This window comes from Dendrobates tinctorius, unplaced genomic scaffold (genome assembly GCF_039654945.1).
Source record: "Dendrobates tinctorius isolate UK_male_01 unplaced genomic scaffold, ASM3965494v1 ptg000081l, whole genome shotgun sequence".
NCBI classification, from domain to species: Eukaryota; Metazoa; Chordata; class Amphibia; order Anura; family Dendrobatidae; genus Dendrobates; species Dendrobates tinctorius.
Genome location: NW_027361749.1, coordinates 10,517,982 through 10,532,794, shown reverse-complemented (window position 1 = coordinate 10,532,794; position 14,813 = coordinate 10,517,982). Strand labels below are relative to the sequence as shown.

At 41.6% G+C, this 14,813-nt stretch overlaps 1 protein-coding gene across 2 annotated transcripts in view; it reads right to left on the bottom strand.

The window, feature by feature from the left end:
- Positions 1 to 14,813, bottom strand: part of ASXL3 (ASXL transcriptional regulator 3) — a 147,661-nt gene that overhangs the window by 35,275 nt on the left and 97,573 nt on the right. The window lies entirely within an intron of this gene.

Sequence of the window (14,813 nt, the reverse complement as noted above, 5' to 3'; positions counted from 1 at the left end):
CATAGGAATGCATTGTTCCACTTACTTCCCGCATGTGGCTGTGCACACCATGCGGAAAGTAAGCAGAACATTTGCAGATGGTACCCACGGTCCGGAGGAGAGGAGATTGTCCTCCGGGCTCTGGGTACCATATCCCTGTGAAAAATAGAATTTAAAATAAAAAATATTGTTATTCTCACCTTCCGACGTCCCGCGCAGCCTTCCCGCCTCTCTCCACGCTCCCGGTAATCCTTTGCGAAAGTGCCCGCGATGGCGTCCGTTCTCGCTGGATCGCGAAGTCTCGCGGTCATTCGCGCGACGTCATCGGGTATTTTCGCAAAGGATTACTGGGAACGCCTGCGCGGGACGCCGGAAGGCAAGAATAACACTTTATTTTTTTTTTACATTTTATCTTTTACTACTGATGCTGCATAGGCGGCCTCAGAAGTAAAAAGTTGGTCACACTCGTCAAACACTATGTTTGACGAGTGTGACCAACCTGTCAATCAGTTCTCCAAGCGATGCTACAGATCGCTTGGAGAACGCTAGCATTTTGCAAGCTAATTACGCTTGCAAAATGCTAGTTTTTCCGCGGGAAAATCGCGGGAATTTAAAATGCGATTTTCCCGCGGAATGGAATTCCAGAATTCTCGCGGTAATTTCCGCGAGAGTTCCGGTACGTGTTCACTTAGCCTAAAGGTGCTATTGAGGGCATGGCTGAGCGGTATAAGCGGTCAGACATGCCTTCCCTGAGCTCCTGAGCGGTATAAGCGGCGAGACATGCCTTCCCTGAACTCCCAAGCGGTATAAGTGGTGAGACATGCCTTCTCTGAGCTCCTGAGCGGTATAAGCGGTGAAACATGCCTTACCTGAGCTCCTGAGCAGTGTAAGCGGTGAGACATGCCTTCCCTGAGCTCCGGAGCGGTATAAGCGGTGAAACATGCCTTACCTGAGCTCCTGAGCAGTATAAGCGGTGAGACATGCCTTCCCTGAGCTCCGGAGCGGTATAAGCGGCGAGACATGCCTTCCCTGAGCTCCCGAGCGGTATAAGCGGTGAAACATGCCTTCCCTGAGCGGTATAAGCGGTCAGACATTCCTTCCCTGAGCGGTATAAGTGGTGAGACATGCCTTCTCTGAGCTGCTGAGCGGTATAAGCGGCGAGACATGCCTTCCCTGAGTTCCCAAGCGGTATAAGCGGTGAAACATGCCTTCCCTGAGCTCCAGAGCAGTATAAGCGGTAAGACAAGCCTTCCCTGAGCTCCGGAGCGGTATAAGCGGCGAGACATGCCTTCCCTGAGCTCCCGAGCGGTATAAGCAGTGAGACATGCCTTCCTGAGCTCCCGAGTGACATAAGCGGTGAGACATGCCTACATGCCTTCCTTGAGCTCCGGAGCGGTATAAACGGTGACATGCCTTCCCTGAGCTCCCTCAGCACGCATCCTCATTATAGTTTTAATACCAATTTGTTTTAGTGTGGCGCAAAGTACTCGGGAGAAGAACAAGCAGATTACCTAACTAGGATTAAACTTCTAACTTTGGGAGAAGGTCACAGATCTTTTAGAATGGTCGATTTCCCTGCAGGAGATTAAACGTGCAGTAAGGAAAATGCCCAATGCCAAAGCCCCTGGGTCTGATGGCCTCCGAGTAGATATTTTTAATATATTTGAGGAAGAGCCTTTACCCCACTAATGGTTAATGATGGATTTGCTGAGGGGACATGGCCAAGATCATTATATGAGGCTATAATAGCTGTCTTACCCAAGGAAGGGAAAGATAAGGAATTACCAGAATCATACAGACCCATTTCTTGTAAATAGGTTGAGTTCTGAGAACGTTGGTAATACATCTGGATCAAGCGGACTATGCCATCTAAGTCGACTGCCATCAACCTACAAAAGTCATTTTTTGAATTTGCAAGCGGTACAGCCTGATCTAAAGAATAAAGCTGCTCTCTCCTTATATGCCACAAAGGTGTTTGATAGAGTGGAGTGGAGATATATGTGGGCAGTGCTAAGGAGAATGGGATTTAGCCCTAATTTTATCAAATGGGTAATGCTACTGTATAAGACCATACCAGCTAGAATTAGAGCTAACAGGGATTTGTAGGAGAGTTTTAATCTTTTTTATAAGAGCAATTCAAGGCTGTCCTCCATCGCTTCTGCAATAGAACCTTTAGACAACACCCGAGTATTCGGGGCTTTAAATTTCATTTTTTCTCCCCTTCTTCCAAAAGCCATAAACTTTTTATTTTTTTCCAGCTATATAGCCGTATGGCTTGTTTTTTGTGGGATGAGTTGTGCTTTTGTACTGGAAAATGGGAAAAAAAAGTGCACTTTCACAATGATTTTTTGTTTTATTTAAATGAGTCAAGAGCGAGGAAAGATGCGGGCTCAGCATGTGAGCCTGCATCAAAGGCAGTGACACAGCCAGCGACACAAATATAGGTCACTGGTCATGAAGGGGTTCAATATGATGGCAAGAGGAACAGTATGCGGATGATTTGATGATAACTTGAATCTCTCTCTCCCAGTAAGAATGGATAACATTTCTAAATGTGGGGCATTTCTGGCCTAAATATTAATTGGTCGAAGTCGGCTTTGCTCCACCTGGTTAATAATGTATATCTTCAACCCAATGAATCTTTAGCAATCCTTGTGGTGCAAGATTTCAAATACCTAGGCATTTATGTGATCCCAGCAAAGAGCAAACAGATGAACGGCATACTAGGGCACACAAATCACCACATTACCAGACGGAGCTCTTTATCTGAAGTATTGCGGCATATGATTCAGTCAAAAAATGGAGATACTTGCATGAAAAAACATGAATATTTCAATGTGAAGCAAAAAAAGAAAAAATATGCAGCACTCACCAATGTAGCTGAAAAACTGTGAGTCTTTATTTCACATAATTTCCATCAAATGTGTGGACATGCAGGACATTGAGGAATGCTAGGGGAGGAAGGCGCCGGACAACGGCCGTTTCGCGATTACTCGCTTCTACGGGTCCAGGTGGACGTCCTGCATGTCTAGGCATTTATGTCACCAGCGAGGTTAATAACTATATACCTTCAAACCTGAACCCTCTGCTAGTTAAGTCAATAAATAAAGTCGGAGCATAGGGGAAACTACCCCTCTCTGCCCTTGGCAAAACAAACCTCATTAAAATGTTCCTCATGCCCTCTGTACTCTATGTCCTACATAATTCTCCCATTTGCATGCCAAAGCACTGGTTTAAAAAAAATAATATCTTCCAGGACCCGGTATGGAAAAAGAACATCCCAAAAATAAAGCTGGGAAAATTAGAGTTACCTAAGGATCTGGGTGGTTTACTGCTTCCCTAATATATGGGGGTATTTTCTGGCATCTCAGCTCCAACATTTCAGGGCATGGGCATTAGAGTAGACTGCAGATGCGGGGGCTGAGGTACTTATATAACTGGGGGATAATATTTTGGAACTCCTAGAGTCAAATATACTTAAAGACAAATCCAGTTATGCCCCGATCCTTGCTCTGATACATAAAGTGTGGTAGATTTGTAAAAAGTTATGGGCATGGGAGCCTCTTTGGAATAAAACAGGTCAGGTAATACAAGGAAAAAGAAAAAGGGTCCAGCTTTGCAAATTCAAGTCCAATTTATTGTTAAAAACAAGTCCAAGACAGAGCAAACAATGGTGTGTTCACATGAGTAACAAGTAGTAGATTACGCGTTTCGAACAATAGCTTGTTCTTTCTCAAAAAAAAAAAACTAATCATGCTATTGTTTGAAACGCGTAATCTAATACTTGTTACTCATGTGAACACACTATTTTTTGCTCTGTTTTGGACTTGTTTTTAACAATAAATTGGACTTGAATTTGCAAAGCTGGACCCTTTTTCTTTTTCCTTGGTTACTGCGTGAAGACTGCACGTGGTCCGGGCTATCCACTACACATGCCTTCAGGTGAGCTGGCTTCTTTTTCTCTTTTTGAAGGTTTACAGGTAATACAAGCTTGAGGGAGCTATGTCATCTGGAAGTGTTTGGAGAATGGAAAAAACAAGGGCTGACATATTTATATCAGTTCTATTTGGATGGATACTTCCCTTTTAGATGATCAAACATACAGAGGTTCCAGTTCCGAAACTCTGACTTCTTCAAATATTTACAGTAAAGGAATGCTATAAAAGGGTCCAGGAAAGTGTATTTAATGTCAGTATTTCCTCCAATGGGCTTCTGGACTATGCTGTACAATTATAGTAAACTTTTATTAGAAATATAAAACCTGCAAAATACAAAATAAGCTAAAACCCTGCTGTAACTAAATAAGTAAAAGCAAAAGTGCATCTAAATAATACAGTTTTTAGTAATACTGTTTTTGATCAAAAGTAGCATGAAAGCTATCCCACCACGACACAGCAACTCTGTTCGGGATTTTTTGCTTATTTTGTATTTTGCAGGTTTTATGGCCAATGTCAACATGCATTTATATGCTGCATGTGTATCAACTCAAACCAAGCTCAATTATTGTGTTTTTTTTATTAGAAATACCAGGACAATTTTTACATTTGTGACCACTGTCACTTTATGTGGTTATAACTCTGGAACGCTCCAAAGTGTCCCGCTGATTCTGAGATTTTTTTTTTTTGTTACCTATTGTACTTCATGAGATAGTAGTAACAATTCTTCTATATGGCTTGCAATTATTTGTGAAAAAAAAAATGGAAATTCAAGGAAAATGTTAAACATTTCGCAACTTTGAATTTTCATGCCCTTAAATCATAGAGATAGGTCACAAAAAATTGTTAAATAAATAACATTTCTCACATGTCTACTTCACATCAGAACAATTTTGGAACAAATTTTTTTTAGTTAGGAAGTTATTAGGGTTAAAAGTTGATAAGCGATTTTTCCGACAAAATTTACCAAAAAAAAATTTATTTTTTTTTTTTAGGGACCACAACACATTTGAAGACACTTTGATGTGACAACATTCTAAAAACTGCACCCCTCAAGGTGCTCAAAACCACATTCAAGAAGTTTATTAACCCTTCAGGTGCTTCACAGGAATTTTTAGAATGTGGGGAAAAAAATTTAACTTTTACCTTTTTTTTTTTTTCCACAAAAATTGTACTTCAGATACAATTTTTTTATTTTATTTTGAGAAGGGTAACAGGAAAAAATGTACCCCGAAATTTGTTATGTAATTTCTCCAGGGCCTGCCGATACCCCATATGAGGGAGAAAACTACTGATTGGGCGCACAGCAGGGCTCGGAAGGGAAAGAGCGCCATTTGACTTTTTGAATGTAAAAATTACTGAAATCATTAGCGAAGTCATGTTCTGTTTGGAGAGCCTCTGATGTGCCTAAACAGTGAAAAAAAAACAAAAACACAGAAGTGACACCATTTTGGAAGCTAGACCCCTCAAGGAATGTATGCAAATATGTGCTGAACACCTTGAACCCCCCCAGGTGAAAATAATAAAATCACATTTTCCCCACAAAAATGTTATTTTAGCGGCAAATTTTGCATTTTCATAAGGGTAACAGAAGAAACTGCAGCATACTAATTGTTGTGCAATTTCTCTTGAGTATGCAGATACCCCATATGTGGAGGAATACTCCTTTTAAGGCACAGTGCAAAGCTCAGAAGGGAAGAGGCGCCACATTGGAGTTCAGCTTTTGCTGGAATGGTTTGAGGGTGCTATGTCACATTGCAGAGCCCCTGAGGTGCCAGAAGAACAGAAACCCCCTATATGTGAACTCAATTTACAAACTACACTCCCAAATGAACTCATCTAGGGGTTCAGTGATCATATTGACAACACATGCGCCTCACAGAATTTTATACCACTGTGAAACATAATATATTACATTTTTACCACTAAAATGTTGTTTTAGCCCCAAGTTTTTAATTTTTCTAAGGGCTATTGGGAATTGTTTTTTTACAACAAGCTGAGGTCCATTTTTTCCTGAGTGTGCCAATACCCTACATGTAAATCGGGAAATATTTTTCAGGCACAGTGCAAAGCTCAGAAGACAAGGAGTGCTAGATTTTACTGTTATGGTTTGCAGATGCCATGACCCACTGGGAGAGCCCATGAGGTGCCAGAACAGCAGAACCCCTCATAAGTGACCCCATTTTACAAACTACACCTCTCAATGAATTCATCTAAGGGTGCAGTGATCATATTGATACCACAGGTGTGTCACAGAATTTTAAACCATTGTGCAGTGAAGAAAAACAAAATTTAGTTTTAGCCCCAGATTTTACATTTTCACACAAGAAGTGGGTAAAAATGGCACCATAATTTGTCCCACAATTTCTACTGAACGTGGCACTACACCATATGTGGCTGTACAGTACAAATTTGTCATACGGAGAGACTCAGGCGGAACGGAGAGTTATTTGCCTCCAGGAGCGAAGATTTTCCTTGAACAGTTTGCAGACTCCATATACAGAGGACTCCGTAATGCACTCAAATTACACGGCCTGTAGGCACATTCCCCAAGCAAGACTCCACTGCTGAATAAAAAGCGTGATTAAGTGCATTTTACGTTTGCTCAAGAGCATGTACACAAGGCTGTGAAATTCTGGGAATAGTCTGGTCAGATGAGACCAAAATTGAACTCTTTGGATGCCATAATACGCACCATGTTTGGAGGTCAAAAGGCACTGCATATCACCCCAAAAACACCACACCAACAGTAAAGTTTGGAGGGGGGGCATCACGGTGTGTGGTTGTTTTTTTTATCATACGAGACTGGCCATCTTCATATAATTGAAAGAATGATGACTGGACAAATGTACTGAGGTATCTGCCAGGCTGATGAAGATGAAATAAGGGTGGACATTTCAGCAAGACAATGATCCCAAACACACAGTCAAGGAAACTCTATTGGCTTCAGAGCAGAATGAGCAGCTTTTTATGGGCAATGGAAACTCTTCCGTCAGACTACGTTTAGGTAGATATTCCCCATTGTGTGCACAGACTATATTCTGAAAACTCCATTTTATCACATCAGGCCATGAGGGTTAATGACTCCATTGGTCAAAACACAACAAAACAAAAACTAATGTCTACGACTGATTATTGTCCGAAATCCTCCACCATAATAATGAAAGAGCCCCCAACAGTGGCTACACGAAGCAGTGCCCAAACCAGGGGAAATGTTTCAGCAGCCGCACACCAGACATCTGGCAGAAATGGTTGCAAATCTTGGTGCATTCCCCATTTATGCAAAAACGTGCACGTTTATTCGGAATACGTTGCTCTCCCCAGATTTCTAAAAAGTTGGAGGGGTTCAGGAGGACCAGCTCAACTATAGGAAATTCACTAAAGTATCTATCAGAAATTGCCATAAATTATAATGAAAATGTATGCAAAATGTGTGAACATCCCCAGATACACCAAATTAATAAAGGGCTTCTAAGTCCAATCTTTTCTGTCAAGTGAAAGTAGTCTAAGCAACCACAAACAGTAATTCTACAGAAGAAACACTGATTGTAGCTCCAGAACACATCATCAAGGGATCACCGTTTATTATCCAAAAATGTCAGCCTGTGGGTAAGAAAGATCAGCGTTCCAGGCTGGGAATTACAATGTCTTTTCATGATAAATTCCTTCACACACAAATTAAACGCCAAGATTCATTTACACTTCAGCCCACAGATCTCACCACATAATAACAGCAGGAGAAACATCCGCTCTTTGTTCACATACAAGAGGCTGTACCGCTAAACAAACTGTAAAATGGTGTTTGTATGTATAGACAGAATCTAAGCGTCTGAGTAACTACATCACAACGCACCACTTTGTATGGATCAGCCTATACTGTATTATTGCCTTAAAGCGACTGTCAGCACAGGATGACTGTTCAAACCAAGTACAGGCGCTCGGTGCGTCATGCCGGGGCCAATCACTTATATACACCCCCCCTGCTTGTTTCCCCTCTTTCTCCGTCCACTGGCTCTATGAAGCCAGAGCTGTCAATAAATCAAATAAAAGAGGGTGGAGATAGAGGGACAACAAGAAGGTGGGAAGGCGGATGTAAATGTTTGGCCCCGCCATGGCACACTGAGCGGCGGGACTTAGTTTGAATAGTCATTCTTTGCTGACAAAAGTCCCTTTAAACTGCTGGTTGTTAACAGAAACAAGCACAAGCTTATCAGAAAACTCACCCCTAACAGAAACATATTTCTTTACGGAGTAGTGATTGGTGAACATACTGAACTTCGCGGAATGCAAATCGTCATAGAAAGCATGGAGATCTGGGAGATTTCAGCTCTGAAGCCTGCAGAATTGTTGTAAGTGAGCTCTGCTTATACACTAAAACAGACTGAAAGAATGCATATAAAAAAAAAAAAAACCTCTTCTAGGGTGCCAGTTATTATTCAACGACACTTGGCAAACGATGCACAATGTTTCTGGGAACTTTCAATCCTAAAGAACATTTATGGACTGGTAGCCAAAAATTTTCACTGCTGTTTATTTCCCAGATGATGACCAACGATAATTTAAATTGAAATGATCCATTCTGATCAAACTTTAGACTAATATGTATAGCCACATAAACTGACGTGTAGATCTGGACGACATATACAGAGCTGTGGGAAATTTTGGTGTCTGACCCAATGTGCCAAATGCTCCTCACTCTTCCTCTCCCTATACCTTAATAGGCTCTGAGTGGATGAACCGTTTAGGAGGCAGGTGGGAGAAGAAAAAGGGATTCATAAAAGGAGAAAGAAGAATAAACCTGTATCATGAAAAGACCATGACCAGTGAAAAATGGGTGTACTAAATCTGAACGCCCTTTTAGGCTTTAAAGGCTGAAAAAGGTGACAAAGAACTAGAAGAAAAGTCCATTATTTCTACTTTATTTGTCAAGGGTTCAAAATAGTTTCAGCAAATGACAGTAGGAAATACTGAACGGTGGTATCCCGTGAATAATTCGGGTATGCACAAACAAATTTGGATCAAAGAATTCACATTAGATAGTGGAGTACCAAAGTATTCTATAGCCCCATAACATTCATTTAAAAATAGATAATTTTCATACATTCTCTGCTAACTGTAACCATCAAAAGCAAATCCTTTTTAGTATAGCAAGCAAACAACATTAGATGACATTTTACAGTCTGATTTATTATGTTTCTTTGAAGTACAGATATTTTAGATGTTCATTAAACTTCCAGTAAAGCGTGTGCATTTTTTGGTCTTTTGTTTCTATGCCAAGGTACATAAAAGTGTAGTTTATCATTTTCTAAAATTGGCACTAAAATATCATTACATGAAAAGAACATAGATCTGCCTCTAAGAATAACCGGTTCTTAAGCATTTTACTTTTTATAGTTATATACTAATTGATTTATTTTATATGTAACCATTTTAGGTCTATTTAGAAAATCTGACTTTTTGATCACAGGATGTTTTTAAAGGGGTTGGCAAACTGAAAAGGGTTGGATAACATCTAAAAAAACGAACAAACAAAAAAATGATTCCATGGAGTTCTGGATTTGGAATGATACGCAAAATCAAAGTGGAAAATCAAAATGCAGGCTGAGCCAACTTCCGTGGAAAAGCCTCAAGACAAGAGAAATGCTCATACAGGCCTCCACGTGCCTGTGTGACCTCTCTACAACGCGTGGGCATGCTCCTGATGAGGCGATGGATTTTATCCTGAGTGATCTACTCCGGCACCTGGATTAAAGCATTAGTCAACTCCTGGACAGTCTGTGGTGCAATGTGGGGTTGGTGGATAGAATGAGACATGATTTCCAAGATGTGCTTGATTGGATTCAGGTCTGGGAAACGGGCCGGCCAGTCCATAGCTTCAATGCCTTCATCATGCAGGAATTCCTAGCATTGTCATACATCAGAAGGAATCTAGGGCCCAGTGCTCACAATGGGTCTGAGGATCTCATCCCGGTACCCAACAGCAGTCACGCTACCTCTGGCTAGCTGTGTAGCCCTCCAAATAAATGCCTCCACACACCATTACTGACCCACTCCCAAACTGGTCATGCTGGAGAATGTTGCAGGCAGCAGAACGTTCTCCACAACATCTCCAGTCTTGTTTGTCACATGTGCTCAGGTTGAACCTGTTCTTATCTGGGGAGAGCAAAGGGCACCAAAGTCAAATCTGCCAATCTTGGTGTTCTCTGGCAAATGCCAATCGCCCTGCACGGTGTTAGGCTGTAAGCGCAACAAACCCTTATGGACATCGAGCCCTCATACCACTCTCATGCAGTCAGTTTCACAGTTTGAGCAGACACATGGATATTAGTGGCCTGCTGGAGGTAATTTTGAAGAGCTTCGGAACTGCTCCTGCTTGCACAAAGGAGGAGATAGCGGTCCTGCTGCTGGGTTGTTGCCCTCCCATGGTCCTCTCCACATCTCCCGGTGTACTGGCCTGTCTCCTGGTATCTGCTCCATGTTCTGGACACTGTGGTGACAGACACTACAGAGCATCATTTCCTTGTCTTGAGGCATTTCCACTCAAGTTGGATCAGCCTGCAATTTGATTTTCCACTTTGATTTTGAGTATCAGTCCAAACCCAGACATCCATGTAATATTAATTTTGATTTACGGGGGAAAATTAAGGTACCAAGTTGGAATGTTAGGGGTTTATCTGACAAAGCAAAGAGGGCAGCTATATTCAAATGTATACAAGAACAGGGCCCATCGGTGATATGCCTCCTGGAGACTCATCTTTTACCGGACACAACGAGACTCTTGAATAGGCGATGGATACAGAGGGCCTATCACTCTACTTTTTCTAGCTACGCAAGGGGGGTATCTGTGCTAATTCATACTTCAATACAATATGAGGAAATAGAGGTGCATATGGACCCGGATGGGCAGTGTGTAGTCATCAAATGTAAATTATTTGGCCACCTTATGTGCATTGCCGCTATTTATATTCCATCCCCCTACTCGAGTACTAAGCTGAGGGAGACTTGGGAATTCTCAGGAAGAGGGGGAGTATTGCCTCTTTTGATAGTGGGTGACTATAAAAATGTAATAGACTCTTATTGGGACAGGAATAGGAGGCCGTTGGGAGTATTGAGTGACACTATAACCCCATTTGGCAATTTAGTTCGGGAAATGGGTTTGATGGACATTTGGAAGGTAAGCAATGACGGGAAACAGTGCTTCTCCTGCTATTCAGCTTCTTATAACACCCTATCTCGCATCGACATGGCATTAGCTAATGAGATGATGAATGCAGTGGTGGGGGATGTGCAATACTTACCGAGAGTGATCTCGGACCACAGTCCCATCCTTGTGTCCATTAAACGGGAGCGTTTGAGAGGGGGGATAAGGGGAGAGTGGAAGTTACATCCGGCCTGGATTCAACATATAAATATGCAGGGCATCATGCGGGAGATTGGGGAATTCTTTGTCCATAATGATGATAGTGCTCACCCTCTGGTGGTATGGGACGCCATGAAGGCATATCTCCGGGGAATTCTATACAGGGATATATGTAGGAGAAAGACACAAACAAAGCGAGATGAGGTGGATAGTCTGGAAGCCCTAACTAGGGCGGAAATAGAAATGGCACAGCACGCTACACCCGACACTCAACTGACACTTAGGCAGGCATATGAAAGGGTCAACAGGTTACTACTAGATAAAGCAACTAAGAAGCAGGCTTTTCAGAAGATTAGATTCTATGAAGAAGGGGAAAAAGTTGGTCATCTATTGTCGATTATAGCTGCAGCCCAGAGAGGCAGCTCATTTATACATAGTATGGATACTGCAAAGGGGACAAGGGTTACTGAGACGCCCAAAATTCTGGAGGTCTTCGCAGGTTTTTACCAGAACCTCTATTCATCGAGTAGAATGGGAGGGGAAGGGGGGGGGGCGGAGGTATTTCTAGGAGCGGGACTGCTTCCGACACTATCTATGGAAGATAGGGATAAGTTGGAGTCTCCTATCACAGTAGAGGAGTTGGAGATGGCTCTTCATGGCATGACTAATGAGAGGGCCCCGGGAGCAGACGGTCTTCCTGCGGAAATATAGAAACACCTAGAAGAAATTCTGCTACCCATGCTATTAATAGTGTTTGAGGAGGCTATGAAAGAAGGGATTTTGCATGCGTCTATGCGGGAGGCGTTGAGGGGTTCGGTGAGATCTCAGGACTGACCATAAATTGGTCTAAATCAAGCCTATTTAAAGTGGACAAGGAGGTGGTATGGACTCAGGAAGACATAGGGGCCAATAAACTACAATGTGTGGAAATGTTTAAATATTTGGGGATACAGGTTTCCCTACCGGTGACTGAGTACCTTAATCGTAATCTAGTACCCCTAATGGCAATTTTAAGAACTAAGGTGGATACTTGGAACAAATTACACTTGTCGGTGGTGGGCAGGATTAATCTACTTAAAATGGTTTTAATGCCCAAGCTTTCATATATATTACACAACTCCCCAATCTGTATACCGCAGAAAAGGCTCGAAGTGGTGAATTCACTGATTAGGGCCTTGGTATGGGGTAAGAAACAACCTAGAATAAGGCTTGAAACCTTGCAAAGACCAAAGGATGAGGGGGGACTGGCACTACCAAATCCGGAACTGTATTTTTAAGCTGCCCAAAGTCAACATCTCAGAGGGTGGTCTAATCAAGAGAAGGCAGGCGTCAGAGGAGTGCTGGAATATGTCCTAAATAGAAACCCGTTGATACTTGGCCTAGAGGATGGGAAGATGGGTGTAATGGGAGATGGGTGTCCCACTCTGCGACTCTTACAAGACCTGTGGAACAGACTAAAGAGGGTGAGAGGGGTGACCGGGTTGACTAGATTCACAGTTATATGGGATAATAGTAACCTCCCAGAGATTCGGAAACTTGGGAGACTGGAAGGCTGGAAACGTAGGGGGCTGACATTAATGTCTCAAATTATGGATAAAGGGGAGCTGAGACCGTTTGTGCAATTACAGAGTGAGTTTCAGTTGCCGGATTCTGAATGGTACCACTACTGTCAGGTACGGCATGCAATTACGGCTCAAAAACTTTCCAGAAACCTGCAGATACAATCTGACATAGTGTTGGACTATATATGTGGTGGTGATGGACTTACAAAAGGGGTAATTTCTAACACCTACAAAGATATATTGCATACACATTTAATGGGGTTCCCACTTAATGCAAGATCCAAATGGGAGGGAGAGATTGGGGTGATGACTGACGAGGTACGGGACAGCGTCCTAGAATATGTCCCCAAACTCACTATGAGTGAACCAGCTAGGTTGTCCCATCTTTATGTGATCCATCGTGTGTACCGTACCCCCCTTCAGATGTTTAAAATGGGGCTGAGGGACAACTCTGACTGTCCAAGATGTGGGGGTCTGATGCCGGAATCCTTCATATGATGTGGACTTGTCCCAGGCTATCTGCGTTCTGGTTTAATGTCATTAACAGAATAGAAGGGGCTTATGGAAGTGTTATACCCAAAAACCCACTGGTCTGCATACTGGGATATGTGGAGGAAAATGAAATAGTTAATAGTGCAAAGCTTGCTATAGCCAGACTACTATATGTAGCAAGGAAGCTGATTGTGAGGAACAGGATCAGGAAAGAACCACCTTCTGGGAGAGAGTTTGTGAAACAGGTGTCTTGTATCATCCAGCTGGAGGAAAGGATATATGCTAAAAGAGGCAATTCTAAAACCTATGAGAGGTTGTGGAATCCCTGGTTACAATACGGTACAGTCAACTGATGGGAATGTGCTATATTTTACAATGCTGGTGTTGTGGATAGACCATTAATACCCGGACATAGGAACATTTCTGTTTTGTATGGTTTGATTGACAATATGGGTAAAAAGGATGACTAATGGTAAATTACGGTGTAAGAGAAATCTTATGGAGAAGAGAGTTATATATGCTGTCTACGTGGGGGGTGGGAGGGGGGGAACAGAGATGTTCAAATTGTAAATCTATTGTTTGTGGAAGATTTACTGTATATTCTGTATTTTGAATTCTGATTAATAAAAATCTATTTAATAAAAAAAAAAGAAAAAAAAAAAAGATTTTGCTTTACATTGATCACTTTTAGGTCTTATTGTTCTCAACACATTCCACTATGTAATGAATAAGATTTGCAACTGGAATATTTCAAGGACATCTGTGGTATTTTGGTGTTCCCTTTATTTTTCTGAAATTGGACATAGCTATTTAAAGCTCCCCATACACAATAGAATGTCATCTCAACCTATCTATATTAATATTGGCCACACCATTCAATATCAAGTGTAAGGAGCTTTAGATTTGAACATATTTTATGGCTCCATTTCATAATTTCTGTTTTTTTTTTTTAAAGTGGGCTCTTCTACTATGACTGTTAATAATAACTCATGGATTTGAACACCACTTTTACTTTGATGGCCCTCAATCGCTACACTTCTCATATTATATACCTCTTTTCAGTTGTTAACACCTACTTCTCTTTCTACTCCTATTTAATAATACAAAATTTTGACAAAATCAAATAAATCATCTTTCCAACAATTGATCAATATTCCACCATTCAACATCACTGGCATTTTCTCAAATTTTTACAACCGCCCTCCACTAAACAGCTTCTTTTCCTTGCCTTATGTTGCATCCTGAGATTGTAGGCCCTCATGGGCAGGGCTTCACCCCTTGTGCAACAATCCTTAACTGTGCAATCTTAATGCCTTTTATTGAATGCAATGGTGAAAACCAGCAAAAAATAGCTAAAGTAATATAAACTAATAATAAACTTTGCAAAGAAAAGTCAAAGCACAAGCAAAAATCAGTACAAACAAAACGAGAATGAATAATTAGCAGATAAACGATAACCGCCAAGCATAAAAAAAGTGCACAATT